The sequence below is a fragment of the Corythoichthys intestinalis genome, chromosome 1, assembly GCF_030265065.1.
Source record: "Corythoichthys intestinalis isolate RoL2023-P3 chromosome 1, ASM3026506v1, whole genome shotgun sequence".
NCBI classification, from domain to species: domain Eukaryota; kingdom Metazoa; phylum Chordata; class Actinopteri; order Syngnathiformes; family Syngnathidae; genus Corythoichthys; species Corythoichthys intestinalis.
Window position 1 is genome coordinate 41,548,260 of NC_080395.1, and position 6,240 is coordinate 41,554,499.

Sequence of the window (6,240 nt, forward strand, 5' to 3'; positions counted from 1 at the left end):
AGTGGAACTGAGGAGATTCCATCCAACAAAAGATGAACGTTGCGAGTCATGTGCTGTGAGTCTCATTGCCTGAACATGTGCGTCCAAATGACTTGCCACAAAGACATGCACTTAATGGCTAACCGGGTGTATCAGGCTCTGGTCTTCACGGGCATCACTAAATAGACACGGTTGAGCTTCTGCTGACACACACATGCATACACACACATGAGAAGGCCAAGTACAATAATAAAAGTTAACTTTAAAGAATAGTTGATGCCAGTTGGTTCCACATGATTGTATTTTGTTAGACAAAAAGAATCCCTAAATGAGCAAATGCTATTTTTGAAACTGACTAATAGAAAGCGTGAAACCACTTTCTAATGAATTACTTTTTCTTTCCCAGTAAGTGTTTGGTTGATAGTTTTTCTGTTTCATGTATTTTATTCATTTATTTATTAAGTCTAACGATGTTTTTTGTGGTAACATTCGCATTTTAAGGGATGGCAATGGGAGGTGGAGCATAACTTAAAGGAACAGACAACACCATCATGTGCATCCTTGTGAATACAATATTGTTTAATAAACTGAAAGAAAACAGAATTTCATTTTTCTGAGGTGTGAAAGTGTAGAAATATGTAAATAAAAGCCAGTATTTCTAGAAAGTAGCCAACCTTAGTGCGGGCAGACATTTTATCTACGCCTGTACTGTTTTAACAAGTATCCCAAATTCCCTTCCCCGTGATGTCATTAACCTTTTAACACCGGACGTGTCGGCAGCGACGCATTTACGCATATCACCTTTGAAGCTTTGTCAGGCTGTAATTACGTCACCCACGGGCCACTGGTTGGTCTCATTTGGAAGTACGGAAGTTGAGGTCAACGCCCGTTTTTACTTGAAACCGGAGTCCCTGGAGAAAACCCACGCAGGCATAGGGAGAACATGCAAACTCCACACAGGAAGGCCGGAGCCCGGGATTGAAACCTTGATCTCAGAACGGCCACCGAGCCGCTATAGTTTATTGTCAGTATTTTTGAAAATACTTTTTTTCCAATGTTATATTAGATTTTTTTCCCCACTATCAATCTTTTCAATTTATATTTGGCGTAAAACACAGACAAGACTGAAAAAGCAGTTTCTGCTCTTGCACTCCTTTTTAAAGTAACCTGCTGTATTTTAGGCCAAAACAACTGTTGTGTTTGTTAGAACAATGTGTCTGTATGCTGCCATGGCAGATTCATGGCGCACCAACCCCCCGAACTATTTTTATTTTTGTCTGTTTTACCCTGAAAACCCACGTTTACAGGCATCGCGCAACCTCTTTTGTTTCAACCCTGCCATAAAACGAAGGTAATTAATTATATTTATCATTTAAAATGTGTGTCATTTTTAGTTTACAATCATTCATTGATGTCTAATATTTTGTTAAAAAAAAAAAAAAAAAACTTAAAAAATGATTGACTCGCATATTTTAAACTTTTAAACTAATTACGTCAAAATGAAAAAAATGGTGTCTGTAAAAATGTCACGGATATCTACCTCATAACTATTGCTTAATTGTACTTTTTTTTGTTACTGTCGCATTTTGTCCGATATGTTAGATGATAAATAATCGACCCAAACAACGAATACTTAAAAAAAAAAAAAGTTTAAAAGGGTAAATATATGAAAAAAAAATCTCGACCGCTCCTCGATGTCTGTGATTTCTGCATCGCGACCCTTGTTATATTACTGTGTTTCACCCATAAAATCGGCAAACAGTCCAGCTGTGGCCATTCATAGCTGTGTCTTGACACTCAGCGATACATGCTACATGGAGTTTTTGCATTGAAACAAGGTAAGTACGCGATAATATCTTGTTAAAGTCATGGCGTCTTTAATTCTGCTCTCGTGTGCTCTAACCTCCACACAGGGTTTCGCTGTTCAAAAAAAATATATATATTAAATGCCCTCCTGTTCAAAATTTTTCCTTCCCCCAGAAAATTGAGATTTTAAGCTTTCCAATGATGTATCACGCATGCATATTGGACAATTTTGAAAGTTGGCCAAATTGGGGGTCTCAGAGCAGAACTTCAAGACACCTGAGTGTTTTCCGCCATGTCTGTGTCCGAGAAGCTTATATATATATATATATATATATATATATATATATATATATATATATATATATATATATATATATATATATATATATATATATATATATATAGCTTATATATATTCACTATTTTACACTATTTTACACTGTTGGTCTACTGCAGTGTTTTTCAATCTTTTCTGAGTCACAGCGCATTTTTATTATATTTCATATGTCATTTATTTTGGAAAAAATCTCGCGGCACACCACAAACAAAACTGTTCCAAAATTACTTTCTGTACAGTATATTTAATTATAAAATAATTTTTTAAATATTTATACTTACTCTGTGTGAAACTTGAGCCTGTTTAGATGAACACAAAGCCAATATCTTGGCAGGAATTGAAGAAAGACGCACACGAAGCTCTTCAACAGCTCTCAGTCTCTCTCTATTTTTATTTTTTATAGCAGTTAGGCTTGGAAAGCCCAGAATTATCAGAGAAAGGGAACTTAAGCAATGTCTTTATCCGCATCAGGGCCGAGCATCTCGCTGACAATGGTTTTTCAGGCACGTAGTACTGTATTAATGTCTCTGCCACAGTGTGGGACTTTATGGATTGAGCAATAAGTTCGGCAACAAGGTAACTTTGAGGGCTTTCTCATTTACTTTTGTAGTTTTTTGTCAAAAAAGTTGCCTGTTTCTCTGTGTTTTCATGAAGGTGAACAAAATAGTCCATCGACTTGTTTTGAAATGACGGGTATTCCCTTTGGAAATGACGTTTAAACTTACTTGGCACCATGGTACTGTTGGATAGCTGCTCGTGTTGGAATATAACAATATGTTGGTACAAAAGACAGAGAGGATTGACGGTTGTCATATATGGATAAAATGGAAAGGACACTTTCGTGTGTATCGACAATTCACGAGTCTAATCAAATTATGTACAGCAGACGTGCTGGGATCCACATTGTCGTGGACAGCAAGGTGGCTTGATGGCTAGAAATCTGATCAGTTCTTGAACGCGACACGAGCAATACTTTGCTCATCTGCACACGACCGAAACCGAAACCTTCTACCTACTACTTCCTTCCTACTGCAACTCTGCCCGACGACAGAAAAAAAAATGCGATATTGGATAATTTCTCACGTCACACCAGTCGATATCTCATTGCACACTAGTGTGCCGTGGCACACTGGTTGAAAAACACTGGTCTACTGTATATAACCCTTTTTTTGACCATAGTTTGTAGAAAGACCAAAAACGCCGATGACCATATGTGCTGTTTCTGTTGAATTATCAAATATAAAACTATTTAGTCTCATTTTCTTTCTGCTGAATGCTTATCCTAACAAGTTGAATAAATATTATCAAGCTTCAAAGTGTTTCATTAAGCATGTTTGGTTGTCAATGGGACATCAATATTACAAATTTTGACCCAAAAAAAAGGGACTTTTTTTGTCTTTTTTGGGTCCAAAATGTTGATAACAATTGGTCAGTGGAGAAAACAACAGCTTGGACATGAAGGTTATGGTGTCCTGAAAAAAGGGACCCAACCAGGCCATTGTGAACAATTTTTTTCTTTGAAATATAAAGGCAAAATCAAAGGCATGAAAATTCGGAACAAATAGGTTTAGGTGTTAAAGGGTTAATTAATACTCTTGAGTCTATCAGTATGGTCATAACTGACGCAACAAAATGGCTGCCCTCGTCAAAATTGTTGCATTAATGGGCGGTAATTAATTTTTTAAAATTAATCACGTTAAAATATTTGACGCAATTAACGCACATGTCCCCCTCAGACAGTATTCTGCCTTTTGGTAAGTTTTACAGCAAGGCTTTTTGTGCTGTCTAACAGCGAACTCTTGTGGTCGCTTTGCGACATGGTTTATTGTTTTCTTGCCAGTTTAATATGGCTGCACGACGTCTCGGGCTGATGCCTACGTTGTAATGTTGTGCTTATATGATCCTTGGACAAGATTTGTCCGTAAGTATGGTTGTTGTAAAGAATGTACATACTGTGTTAGAAAGTGAAATGTTATATTTTTTGTATGAGACACTTTTTGTTTAAGTTTAGTGAACCTGTATAGCGTGCTAAGCTAACGTTGTTGCTAATGCAATGCTTGAGTACTTTTTTTTTGTATTTTTACGACGGTCTAAAGAGGACAATGGTTTGAGGCCATTTTATTAATAAATCAGATGAAAAAGGAAGAAGTCTGATTATTAAGGCGTTGTTCACTAGCTGTCTAGCTTTGGAAAAAGTAGACGCTTCGGAGTGAGGACAGCATAGACAGATTTAAATGACAGTAGAGTGAAATGCCCACTACAGTCCTTATGTACCGTATGTTGAATGTATATATCCAGCTTGTGTCTTATCTTTCCATTCCAACAATTTATTTTACAGAATATATATATAATTTACAGAAAAATATGGCATATTTTATAGATGGTTTGAATTGCGATTAATTGCGATTAATTACGATTAATTAATTTTTAAGCTGCAATTAACTCGATTAAAAATTTTAATCGTTTGACAGCCCTAGTTGGAACATTATTTTACTGTATTATAAGAAGTCTAAGAAATTTGCGATTTGCAGACTTAATTACTTTGAGCAAGAGTTTTTCACATGACGATCATTTATACAGTGGGGCAAATAAGTATTTAGTCAACCACCAATTGTGCAAGTTCTCCTGCTTGAAAAGATTAGAAGCCTATAATTGTCAACATGGGTAAACCTCAACCATGAGAGACAAAATGTGGAAAAAAAAACAGAAAATCACATTGTTTGGTTTTTAAAGAATTTATTTCCAAATTAGAGTGGAAAATAAGTATTTGGTCACCTACAAACAAGCAAGATTTCTGGCTGTCAAAGAGGTCTAACTTCTTCTAACGAGGTCTAACGAGGCTCCACTCATTACCTGTATTAATGGCACCTGTTTTAACTCATTATCGGTATAAAAGACACCTGTCCACAACCTCAGTCAGTCACACTCCAAACTCCACTATGGCCAAGACCAAAGAGCTATCGAAGGACACCAGAGACAAAACTGTAGACCTGCACCAGGTTGGGAAGACTGAATCTGCAATAGGTAAAACGCTTGGTGTAAAGAAATCAACTGTGGGAGCAATTGTTAGAAAATGGACGACATACAAGACCACTGATAATCTCCCTCGATCTGGGGCTCCATGCAAGATCTCACCCCGTGGCGTCAAAATGATAACAAGAACGGTGAGCAAAAATCCCAGAACCACACAGGTGGACCTAGTGAATGACCTACTGGAGAGCTGGGACCACAGTAACAAAGGCTACTATCAGTAACACAATGCCCCGCCAGGGACTCAAATCCTGCACTGCCAGACGTGTCCCCATGCTGAAGCCAGTACACGTCCAGGCCTGTCTGCGGTTCGCTAGAGAGAATTTGGATGATTCAGAAGAGGACTGGGAGATTGTGTTATGGTCAGATGAAACCAAAATAGAATGTGTGAAAAGCTTGTGAAGAGTTACAAAAAACGTTTGGCCTCCGTTATTGCCAACAAAGGGTACATAACAAAGTATTGAGATGAACTTTTGGTATTGACCAAATACTTATTTTCCACCATGATTTGCAAATGAATTCTTTGAAAATCAAACAATGTGATTTTCAGTTTTTTTCCCCACATTTTGTCTCTCATGGTTGAGGTTTACCCATGTTGACAATTACAGGCCTCTGTAATATTTTCAAGTGGGAGAACTTGCACAATTAGTGGTTGACTAAATACTTATTTGCCCCACTGTATGTTCCTGTCCCCACTGTACAGTTCCATTAAAATATAGCAGTGGGAGGTGGAGCTTAACTTAAGTAGCTGGGTGACCGGATGAAACAAAAAAACAAACAAAACAAAACAAAACAAAACAAAACAAAACAAAACAAAACAAAACAAAACAAAACAAAACAAAACAAAACAAAACAAAACAAAACAAAACAAAACAAAACAAAACAAAACAAAACAAAACAAAACACAAACTAATCTATAACCAAACGAACAAATAGTACAAAAAATACATAGAGTAGTATGAGAAACACTATTGTTGTAGTTCCTTACTGTATGATTTGATGGTAGGTCCTTGTTGAATTCTCTAACGAGTTCAAGTCTGCCACGTGACAAAAAAAAAAAAAAAAAAAAAAAGACTACAAATTTTGTG